This window comes from Phalacrocorax carbo, chromosome Z (assembly GCF_963921805.1).
Source record: "Phalacrocorax carbo chromosome Z, bPhaCar2.1, whole genome shotgun sequence".
Taxonomy (NCBI): Eukaryota; Metazoa; Chordata; class Aves; order Suliformes; family Phalacrocoracidae; genus Phalacrocorax; species Phalacrocorax carbo.
In genome coordinates this window covers 3,988,508-4,000,667 of record NC_087548.1, presented here as the reverse complement: position 1 = coordinate 4,000,667, position 12,160 = coordinate 3,988,508, and the positions used below count along the sequence as shown (strand labels likewise).

The following is a 12,160-nucleotide window of genomic DNA, read 5'->3' as shown; positions in this document are numbered from 1 at the left end:
GTCTTGTTTTATAGCTTCAACATTTTCAGCAGCAGCGTGTCATATTCTTTAGTGATGACAAACAGGGGGCACACAGGGCTGTCAGCGCTACCCAGAACCAAGTTGATGATGTTCCCCTGGAAGGGGTGCAAGATCCACATGATAATTATGGTGATGTGGAGGGGGATAGCGTGCAGCATTGATACAGGGCTAGCAGAAAATGCGGGTAGTGCAGGCAGCCATGCTCCCGAGATACCAACACTGCAGCAGAGAAGATAAATGACTGGCCTGAGGCCACACACCGAGGCAGTGTCCCCTCTATGTGACTTTCAGTCCCTGCTCCAGCACAGGATCACTAAGGGATCCTTCAACACAATGTCATATTGGCTTCAAAATTGTGTGATTTATTTTACACCTGTACACACATATAGTACATATAAATGTACTTTTTTTTTTGCCTCCTTTCTCCTCTACCCAGATGCACTCAAGCACATCTCAAAACCTCTCTGAATAACCAGAAAAAGTAAAATCTTAATAATTCTCCACTAAAGGAGAACTCATAGGGGTTGACTTCAGGAGATGGGGCTCTGCATGAAGCAGGATGCTGCCAACGGTCCCCCTGGAAAATCAGCGCCTGTATTTACAACCACATGCTGGGAGATACTGCAAATATTTCCTAGAAGTTATAAAACCCGTCCTGATGATTGCAATGGGAACGGGGAGCAATTAGCTGAAGTCTGTCACTTGGAGAAGTCACACTGGAGGAGATCCATCTATGTAGTCCATCTTTCTGCTGTGTTATACAATGACATGGTAATGGCCCGCCCGGAGGGATTTCCTTCAGGAAAACTCAACTGTTACTAAAATGGTAAGTTAATACTGAGCAAGAACTCAGCCACTGTTAGACCGAAGGATGGGCACAACAGGGAATAAAATATTACAGTCCCTATTCAAATATTTTTATTTATATGAGCAGAAATAAATAGACCTATCTGCAGGATGCAAAGGGAAGAGGCTGAGATTAAAAGAAAAGAAGAAAACCTGCACACATCGATTCCTTCTTTGCCATTTTTTCTAATAAATAGCCCGGCACGGCTCTGCTGGGGTGGAGAAGGGCACGCTGCCCAGCTCTTGTGGAGACACAGTACACAAATCTGAGCTCAGGCTCTTTTGTTTTGATTTTAAAAAGAAAAAGGCAGAAAATTTATATAGCTAATAAAGGGCTCTACTGTGCCATCAATTTTTTAAGCTTTAATGATTTCAGGAGGAAGATCAGCTCAGCAATCAATAGCACACTATGGGCAGGAAGGCTCGGAGGAAATTCAGTGCTGGAGCTGCGGCAGAAAGTGGGGGTTCAGAGGAAGGGGGTTCCCCTTGCTTGGGGCAGAGAGGGGCTCCCGGGACACCGCATGGGCTGGGCCTGTCCCGCACAGCTCCCCGTCCTGTTTAGCCGGCACGGTGTGAGCTCCCCCTCCTGCCGCACGGTGTGTGTAGCTGGGGGACAGCAGGGATGTTTGGGGATGCCAGGACCGCTGCCAGCAGCGCAGGAGGTGGCAAAGCACCCACACCGGCTGGGATGCTCACCCCACACTCCCCGCACCTAGGCTGAGCCCCACACTGAGCACTTCCCGGGGATGCTCCCCCATGCTCCCCGCACCAGGGCTGAGCCCAGCCCAGGGATGTTCGCCCCGTGCGCCCCACGTCCGGGGCTGAGCACATCCCAGGGATGCTCGCCCCATGGTACCCACACCCAAGGCTGAGCACGTCCCAGGGATTCTTGCCCCAGGCTCCCCGCACCCGGGCTGCACCCACCCAGGTATGCTCGCCACGAGTCCTACCGGTCCCTGGCCACCGCCGTCGGGGACACACAGACAGACCCCCATGTCCCCCTCCTCCGGGTAGCCCACTTGGAGGGCAGCAAGCCCCGCTCCTTCCCACAGCCGGAGAATTCGCCGGCAGACGTACCGCACGGCCGAGGCTCGGCGCTGCCGCCGGGGAGGCAGGAGGCAAGGCTATCCGGAGCGGGGATCCTGCGCCAGGCAAACCTAAGCGACACGGTGATACAGCGTGAAACCCTTCAGCATCAGCGGGGACACCGCCTCGCCCGAGGTGCCACCCTAACCCCTTGCACAAGCCGCCGCCGCCGCCAAGTTACACGGGCTCAGGCGGCAGCCGGGTAAACAACCGGAATAAAAAAGCACCGAGGGCTCCCCAGCACCGGGGGGGTACCCTGAGCCTCCGGGTCCCTGCCCCGGTGCAAGGTGCAGGGGAGAAGGGATGGGCTGTGGTGGGGTCGCCTCCCGCATCTTATCCTCAATTAAAAAGTAAAAGCTGATCCTGTAAGTCGGCGTGCGCTTGGCAGCGCTCAGGATTCCGGCGGCTGCAGCGCGGGCAGCCGCAGGCAGCAGCAACTCCAGCAAAAGTTTTGCCACAATACCAAAAAAAAATTTTTAATTAATAATTAATAAACAAAAAGATTATAATAGTTATTATTCAACAAAAAGGGGGGGAATAGCAGACCTGGAAGCCGGGAGTGCTTCCAGTGACAGCGGTGCTGCCTCTGTGTGATATTGCCGCAGCTCGCGGGGGACCCACCGGTGCTGCGACCCCGCCGGGGGAACCGGGCACCGTCGCCCCAGTCCCGGGGAGGGAAAATGGGGGAGGGGCAGGAAGGCTGCCACCGCCTCCCCACGCAGGAGGGTCCCCGCAGGACGGGGAGGAGCGAGCTGGGGGGGGGCGGGGGGGAAGGGGGGCACGTCCCGCCGGGGGACCCTGGTCCCCATGGATGCAGGCAGCGGACGGGGTACCCCGAGCTCCGTTCCCCCCCCACGCCCCCTGGTACGGGAATTCCGGTGGGGGCGGGCAGGGGGAAATTTTTTTTTAATATATTACATAAAATAAGGGAAAGAACTTACCGTCTAAGAGGAAATTAAAAGGGAGGAAGGGCCGGCGGCGCGGAGCGCATCGCCCCCGCCGGTGGGACGGGACGGGACGGGACGGGACGGGGCGGGGCGGGACAGGGCAGCGGCAGCGACGCGCACCTTGGGGCGGAGGGGAGGGTTAGCGGCGCTGGCTGTGGCGGTGCCCACACAGGAGGGACGCGGCCTCACTTGCCCCTGCCCACAGCCGCCCGCCCCGTCCGGCGGCGAGCGAATGGCCCGGATGTCGGTAGCCCGTTCCCTCCCCTCAGAGCGGCCCCCACCTCCTCCCGCCCCCCGGAGCGGCCCCACCCCCGCCGGGGGGGGTCACCGACCGTCTTTTTGGGGGGGAGGTCCCGCCGTCCCGCCCGCCCCGTCGGGGCGCTGCCATGTGGGACCGGAGTGGGGGCGGGGAGCGCTCCTCTTCCTCCTCCTCCGGCGGCGCCCCGGGGTCTGAGCGCCGCCCGCCTTCCCCTCACGGCCCTCGGGGGGTGTCTGAGGGGGAACAACGGCCTCCAACACGAGTGGGGTCCCGCGGGGCGCGGAGACACCATCCCTTCAGCCCCGCCGTCGCTGTGCCTGAGGGAGCGCGGGGGGAGCCCGCCCCGTGGCGGGGCTGAGGGCTGGCACAGCAAACGGGCAGGGTTTTGGGGGAACCGGTGCTGTGGGAAAGGGGGAGCTCCCGGTGTCCACCTTCAGCCCCCCTGCCACCGGTCACCCGCCTTCAGGGCCGCTGAGCGGGGTTTGCAGGGCTGACTGTGCAAACACCATGCCCTCTGGAGAAAAACCAAAGCCAGCCCGCTGTGTCCTGGACTATTAGATAATTCCAGCCGAATAAACCCTTAAATGGGGGGAAAAAAACAAAATTCAGAGTGGAAGTGCCGCTCCGGCATCGTCATCCCACTGTGAGACCCCCAGGTTCACAGATGCAGGTTCTGGATCCTCTCTGCATCCTCTTCCTAATTGCCCCTGTCCCCCTGCGCTCTCCAGTGGGATGGGAAAGGGTATTGAAGAGAAAAGATTTTCTTCCAAGAAAAAAAAACCTTCCTGAAAGGATCAGTTTCCATGTCCATGAGGATCACAAGCTTAGGGTACCACCTGCCCCGTGTTTTGTTATACTGACATAATCCCCGAAGCCAACCCAGCAAGATGTGGGGGTGATCCCGTATCACTCCTCAGCCTCTTAAGGGTTGGACTGGGAGGGAATAAAATATGACTTGCAGAGAAAGTCGACGAAGAATGCACCTAAATCTGGCTCGCTCCATGAAATTAGGATAGCAAGAAGCCTCCTTTATACATTTAATCAACTCGGTCCCAAAACTGGTATTCCAAAGGAAAAAAATATCGAGGTCCTGACAGCAGGGGTTTTTTTGATGGCTGTGTTCTTTGGTAAGCTGTTGTTCTGGGGATTTGGGATTTATTTATTTTCTTTTTCAGTCAGACTTAACCAAAATCACTATTTTTTTTTATTTCATCTGGCAGCCTATGCCATCATCAGGCTTCCATGCTTTCCCATTGGGTCCCTGAGCACAGTCGGCACAATGCTGAGCCATGGAAAAACATTGTCAGCTTAAACTCTTGAATATTTGAGCCTTCACCCTCGATATCAGCTGTTTGGGGGCAGGGGTGTCCTCTCATTTAGAACATTTCCAAAATATTTGCACACTATCTTCCAGGATTTCTGTGGTGGATGCAGCAAACTTTCACCGAACGTTTTCAATTGTTGTGGTTTAGCTGGCAGCTCAGCCCCACACAGTCACTCGCTCACTCCCCCACCGGTAGATGGGGAGAGAATCAGAAGGGTAACGCTCGCGGGTTGAGATAAGAACAGTTTAATAATTAAAATTTAAAAAAATACAATGGAAAGGAAAACAATGAGAGGCGAGAAACCCGGGGGAGGGAGGGGATGAACCCCTGAAACAAACCGCATGCTACACAGCCGGTCACCACCCACCGACCCGACGCCGCGCCTCCCAGAGCCGCAAACTGCCCCCCCTTCATGTACTGGTCATGGTGTCACATGGTATGGAATGAACATGCCATTGGCCAGTCGGGGTCAGCCGCCCCCACCATGGCCCTGCCCCTCCCAGCCTCCCGCCCATGAGGCAGAGCACGGGAAGCTGGAAAGGTACCGGATCCCCACAGTGAAGAGTATTAACCCCTTCTCAGCCAAAACCAGCACATCAATGAAACACCATTTCAAGCTGTTCCTTTCGGGTGTGTTGTTCTGCAGTCCATCTGTTTCAGGTGGAGGACCCTGGCACAGCGATGCTCTGGTTCATCCTTGGATCTCTGCGCTAAGGCCGAGTAGAACCATTGCTAACTGCTCATCCAGCCTGGGATCTGACTCTGGATGCATTACTTAGTCAAAACTCTCTGATTTCAATGGAAATCCTTCATTACTAGTACATTTTTAGTTTTAAAGGGAAGATTTAAACTAGAAAGGTGGGAGCAGTTGCTATGACTTTTCTCCGCTGATGCAGGAATGTGTGTTCCCAACAGAAAGCAGAGGCAGGATTTGGAGCTGTCACCGAAAGAACCACAGAGAGCTTTCGCATGATAAAACGATGAGTCCTCTGTATCATCTGGTTTTGAAGAAGAAGGATGCAAGGGGTGGGCAGCCATGAAGGACCAGCAGCCCTTTCCCATCCAGAGGAAGGATGCAGTCCAGCTACAGCAGCTCTTCATAGGCTTCCAGCCTCCCTGGGGAAATTCCCCTCTGTCCCCTATGGAAAAACCCCAAGCTTTATCTTGCTCTTTGTTAGCACCTGATTATTTTTAAAATAACAAGCTCATGTAAAACATGCTGACAGGAGCAACATGATGCTACCCCCTGATCTCCCCGATACATGTCCTGCCTTCCAAAATCCATTGAGATAATATTGCCTCCCCAAGCATCCAAACTTGCTGCAGCAAAATCGTCTTGGAGAGCATGCATGACACAGGACAGACATGCGCTAAAGGACTCCCACACACCTTTGTCTGGCAAGCACTCACCAGCACAGCAGGCGAGAGGCTACGAGGGAAGACAGCTTTAGACAACTCTTGTCACGAGGCAGAAAGTGCCACTTGTAGCCATTTGTGATTGTTTTCTCCTCCTGCCCAGCCACAGGCAAACTTGAGATGGGACCAAACCAAAGAAGACCTTGGCCTCTGATTAGGAATGGGTAAAATAAAACCATAAATCTTCTGCTTCACTTTGCATCTAGTTGTGTTGAGGTCCTGTGTGCACTAATTGGCCTTAATTACCCTGACCAACCTCACCTCCACCTACATATCCTCCACTCATTAGTCCAGAGGCTACACTTAAGCTCAGGCCTGGGCACCTAGACCTTGCCAGAGCCATGTTGTAGGAGCACCTATCTGTAGTCCTGCCTGTGGTCCTGTGTCTTGGATCAGTGTCAGACCTATGTTGTAGCCTTGTTCCCAGTCTTGTCTCCTGCTGTTCCTAAATGGACCCTGGACTCAATTCATTCCCTCACCTTGCCTGGGACTCTCAGTCATTCCTTTTTACCACCACCCTCTTCAGATCTGGTGGGACTGTGTCCCAGCTGGCAAGGACACCGCCTGTGACATGGTGACCCTTGGCACTTGGCTTACCTTCCCTTGGCAGGAAGGATCACTGAACCTGATTGCACCTCAGCACCTGGGAATGACATTGCATGAGCACCCTGCTTCTAGACCGTGTTCCCTGCCTAGCTCTCCAAGGCATGTATGGCAGCTTTTGTGGCTGTTGGACTTGTGAAGACTTTGGCATGTGGTTTATAGGGTCAGGAAGATGTAGCTGCCCCTGCTTTACTGCCAGGCTTGTTCCACTTGTCTTTGGTCAACTCAAGTAGTCTCAGGCATTTGCCCAGAGATTTCTGATGTGCCAAGTTTATCCCCTCCCTTTTAAGCAATAACTTGTCTCTCTTAGAGCAGGTTTAACTCTGGCATTGGCTTGTAATGTGATTGAGAGTGTGGGAATTGGCAGGAGAGGTATGGAGCTACCTTGTCTTCATAGACATAATCAATAGCAAATCATTACTTAAAAAGTAAAGTGGTTGATGGTGTTTTTGTAGAGCAAGACATGCCCTGTGTTTTCAGTCTTTGATTCATACTGCTTAATGTGCCATGAGATGGAGCCCAGCAAGGGCCACCAAGATGATCAAAGGACTGGGAAGCCTGCCATATGAGGATAGGCTGGGAGAACTGGGTTTGTTCATCCTTGAGAAAAGGAGGCTTAGAGGGGATCTCATTACAATGTACCAGTACTTAAGGGGTAGCTACAAAGAAGATGGAGACTCCCTTTTTACATGGAGTCCCATGGAGAGGACAAGGGGGAATGGACACAAGTTGCTCTTGGGGAGATTCCGATTGGACACCAGAGGAAAATTTTTCACAGTGAGGACAGTCAACCATTGGAATAATCTCCCCAGGGAAGTGGTTGACTCGGCCATGTTGGACACCTTCAAGAGTCGTCTGGACAGGGTGCTGGGCCATCTTGTCTAGACTGTGCTCTTCCTAGAAAGGTTGGAATAGATGATCCCTGAGGTCCCTTCCAACCTGGGATTCTGTGTGATTCTGCGTGGAGTGACTCACATTGTAAAAGCTCTCCAGGAGCTACCTCTCAGCAAGTGTGCCACAGTTGCTTCAGCGTGTCTGCGTCTGTTCTCCATCCCAGCAATCTAACTCTACTCACTTCTCCAGAGTTTCCCTGGGGTTTCTCTCAGTTTGGGTGGGATGAGGGGGTCAGGAGGCCTTGGAGGAGAGGTAGGAATTGAAAGGCGCTGTGACCAGGCTGCTTTAGCTGGGAGGAGGGAAGCACAGAGGAAGGGCAGCAACTGCCCTGGAGCTCGTGAGATCTTGGGTCAACGATGGCCTAAACTACCCTGTCTGAGTTCACAGTGAGACGGAAGCCCTTGCATATTGACCATATGCCAGACTGCTGCTCAGTGGTTAATTACCGGCCCCCAGCACAGACCGCAAACCTTCTCCTAATCATATTTCCCACCTAGAGCCTTCCTCATCCTTAGGTTTATGCAGCCTTAAAAACTGCTTACAAGTACAGCTCTTGTCCCCTCGCTATACTGTGATGATTTATGCCTGGCACATGGAAGTAAAACCTGCGCAAGTGCTAACACGCACTCGGTGCCAGACTACGCATGCTGTGCGGCCATAGTTTTGGCCATCTGCAACTGGAGTATGCCTCGCACAGTGGGACAGCTGGGATAGTGAAGCCGGTGGGTCTAATACAGTCCATCAGAACATGCAAGCTCAAGGTACAGAGCCAGGCTTTGCCAGGGAAACCTGTCCCTGGTATGATGATTCTCTCAAGCTAATGCTTAAAGACTGCATCACAGCCAGCTGACCAAATGCCTCCATGCCCATCTGCAGTATGGTCAGGTCTCCTTTCACTTTGCCTCCTCTCTCGAATGAGGTGGCAATCCTCTCTTCCTCAAACAATGTTTAGCCCAACAGGTCTGCATTTCATCATGCTGTTCAAAGACTACCTTAATGTTGATGATAATAAAGTGTCCCTGGAGATGCGGGAAGGCAGCCATGGGTGTAGCACAGGCTCTACCGAAGCCAGTTACAAATCTGATTTCAGATCAATGCACCAACTGCATTATCGAAGCGTCATGGGGCAGTAGGGACCTAGCCTGATATGTGCGGTGAAGGAACCAAAACAGGAGAAACCCCGAAATCCTGCTTGTGAAGCCACTGGAAGTAGGGAAACCTTGCATCTGCGTGTGAGCAGCTGAAGGCAGCTTTGATGACAGAATGCCAGTTGGGCTCAAGAGGAGCATGGTGACAGGCGGTCCTGGTCAAGGCTGAGCATGTCCTGTGGAGGCCAGCCAGCAGGGCTGACCCAATGTAACTGGGAGCTGAAGCTGGTGCTGGATGCTTAACTTGAAATGTCCCAGGGACTGAACAGATGGCTTCTCTTTATTTGCACGCTACTTGGATTTGTGAGTCAAGCAGAAGAATAACTTAATTTTTGACATTTGCTTCTCCTCAGAGCTCGGCACAATTTATGTTATACTGGCATTTGCATGAAGGATGTTGCTTTAGGCACAAAACCCATCCTGGCTTTAACCCTAAAAGGAGCCAAATAGGCAGGGACCATGTAAGCTCTGCCAAGGGATATCACACTTAAACAATGACCAAAGAATCAGGAGAAAACAGTCATTTGGGGCTTGTGGAAGGAAGGAGCAGGGTTGGAGTTAAACTGGACTGGAAAATATCTCATTTGTAGGCCTGAAATGAGAGACTGTTTGTGGATGAGTTTTACCTCCTATTAAAAGTACCCTTCAAGGCCTGTGCAGTTAGTCTTGAGCACAGGGGATAAATTTAGTAAAGTCCTGTTCCTGCTGACATTGACTTAAGTGAAAATAATATATATGGCCAGGGCACAACATCTGCAAGCCAATTAAAAACCTGGCTGATCACACCCAAGATGACAGTTGCCATGACTAGTGTGTTTGTGCACCACCCCTTCGAGAGGGAAGAAAACAGAACCTGCCTGACTGTGCAGCATCTTCCTATACCCATGACAGCTAATGGTGATTATTTGATAGCTCGAGTCATAGGAGTCTGTCCTCCTCGCTGTAACAGCTGTGCCTGCTGTCACTGTGTGGTTGCATATGTGATATTCATGGGTTTGACTGTAGGTCAGTTATAAAAGTCACAGGATAAAAGAATAAAGCATGTTTTCTGGCCTGACTGTAAGAGGTGAGAGCTAGCCTGTGTAAGGACCCGTGTGCTTTGGCCAATATAGAGAGATGTATTTTTCAAAGGCTGTGTTTGAAATACTTCATACAAAGAGATGTTTTTGGTTTTCCAGTAATTTTAGGCAAAGTATCAGGTGTTGTTAGGGAAAACCGGTTTGTGAATAAACCAGTGATAAAGCAGTCAGAGCAGGGAGCTCTGTGCCCCTGAAGGTGCTCAGAAGGCTGGGGATGTGGTATGTTTTCCGGACAGTTTTCAGCACTTCTTGCATTCACTGTGACTCCCTCTTGTGGATAGCCCAGCGCCACAAAGTTTCTTTGTGTCAAGACTCAGTGGCATCAGGTTCCTGAACCAATGTGGCTGAAATATGGTGGCTTCATAGGTTAGCTGAGCTGCTGTGACTGTCCTGGTGTGGACTAGAAGACAACCCAAATTGTGAGATAAATTGCATCATCTCAAACCTCTCCTGCTGACTGTTACCCTAGCAGCCTGAGTTACCAACCTGTCTTGGAGCTGCTGACCTTGTGTAAGCTCTTAAGATGCTCTGGTCCTGAAGTAAAACACATGGTTTAAACCACATTCATGGCAAGTTTAGCTGATGCATTTTCCTTCACTGTATGGCCAGGTCATGAGCACACACAGGAACGATTTAGCAGCCCAGATCACAGGCTGTAACTTGTTATATTACAATATATTACAATAACTTGGTCACATCTGATGTTTCAGGTTTGGCCTGAGCCCTGAGTGAATAAAACACACCTGGAGCACAGAGCAATTGTGGTGTTGCTTGAGTGCAGATTGTTCCCCTCTACATCCCCTATGGAGCAAAAAGCCCATCACAGTTCTGACCTCACTGAGTTGGTGTGCTGGTTTTGGCTGAGAAGGGGTTAATTCTCCTCACTGTGGGGGTCGGCTACCTTTCCAGCTTCCCCCTCTCTGCCGCGTGGTGGGGGCAGGGGGCTGGGAGGGGCAGGGCCATGGTGGGGGCAGCTGACCATGACGGGCCAATGGCAGGTTCATTCCATACCATGTGACACCATGACCAGTATATGAAGGGGGGGCAGTGGCAGCGCGGAAGCGGTGCGGCGTCGGGTCGGCGGGTGGCTGCGGCGCGTGCGGTTCGTTTCCGTGGTTCGTCCCCCCTCTCCCCTCCCCTTCCCCCCTCCCCCCGGGGCTTTGCGCCTCTCGTTGTTCTCCTTTACATTGCATTTCTGTTGTTGTTTCTTTTAATTTTAATTATTAAACTGTTCTTATCCCAACCCACGAGCGTTACCCTTCTGATTCTCTCCCCCATCTACCGGTGGGGGAGCGAGCAAGCGTCTGTGTGGGGCTGAGCTGCCGGCTAAACCACGACAGTCTTTTTGGCGCCCAACGTGGGGCTCAAGAGTTGGAGATAACAACAGCTGCTGGTCACAGCACCATGTTGTCCTTTTTGCAGTTAAAGACTGGTGTTGGTTTGTTGACTCTGCTGTGTTCTGCTGTGATTAGTAATGTTTTGCCTACAAGATTTGTTATACAAACACTCGTTTTCAGCTTTATCTGGTATTTGGGGTTTTTGCTGAAACCGTTACTGTACTTCGGATACCACCTTGTTGAGGCAATTACCAATTATACCTCCTCCTCTGAGAGATTTTATATGGAGGAAATACAGAATAGTACCTTTGCAACTTTGTTCTATGATGTCTGTGCCTTTGTTACAACAACCTTTTTGTATCTTGAACATCCTTGGGTGGTTAAGGTGCACTTATTGTTAGTTTTTGGGCATGTTGTTTTGGTTTTCACTAAGCAACTTAAGAATATCACCCAGAAATCTGCCCCGAGGCTTGATAGTTACGAGTGGTAGGGCATTTGGGATAGCATGGGCAAATACCTAGGGCAGTGGGCACCCCCAGTGTTTTGGAGTTTCACCCCTGAACAAGTGCAGAATCCTAAAAAACTAGTAGAATATTTGGAGAAAGTATGTTGTTATGCTGGGAACTCCAGAGAGACACAGATAACTGCAACATGCTGGGGTCTGGCCCATGCATACCGAGCCCTGCTCAACAGTATTCAGTGCCCCTAGGGGGAAGAGAATGTCTCTGGATTGAAAGGCACTGTAGACAATCCAGCCCTGACGACAGGCACTGCAGCCACTCAAACCCCCACAACAAGTACCGGAGCTAGCTCAGAAAATAAACCCATACCAGTATCAGTTGCCCCCATACACAAGACGAAATATTGGAAGCGGACAACAACTCATTTAGAACGGGATGATGAAAAAGCAGGACTGTCACAAGGAGAGGAGGGAGAAGTCATAAATGAAATAGAGACCACCCGATCTCTGTCCTTGAGCGAGTTATGAGATATGCGAAAAGATTATAGCCCTCATTCAGGTGAGCACATTGCCACCTGGCTGCTCCAATGCTGGGATAATGGGGCCAGTAGCCTGGAACTAGAGGGAAAAGAAGCCAAACAACCGGGATCCCTTTCTGGGGAAGGGGGCATTGACAAAGCAATTGGGAAAAAACCACAAGCCCTCAGCCTCTGGAGGTGACTCCTGTCTGGAGTGAAGG

General features: G+C 51.7%; 1 long non-coding RNA gene across 1 annotated transcript; it reads right to left on the bottom strand.

The window, feature by feature from the left end:
- Positions 1-1,170: 1,170 nt before the first annotated feature.
- LOC135310618 (uncharacterized) lies at positions 1,171-3,047 on the bottom strand. Its single transcript, XR_010370687.1, has 3 exons — positions 2,895-3,047; positions 1,945-2,024; positions 1,171-1,313 (listed from the first exon to the last, which is right to left on the bottom strand). It is a non-coding gene; the product is annotated as an uncharacterized LOC135310618 (long non-coding RNA).
- Positions 3,048-12,160: the final 9,113 nt, after the last annotated feature.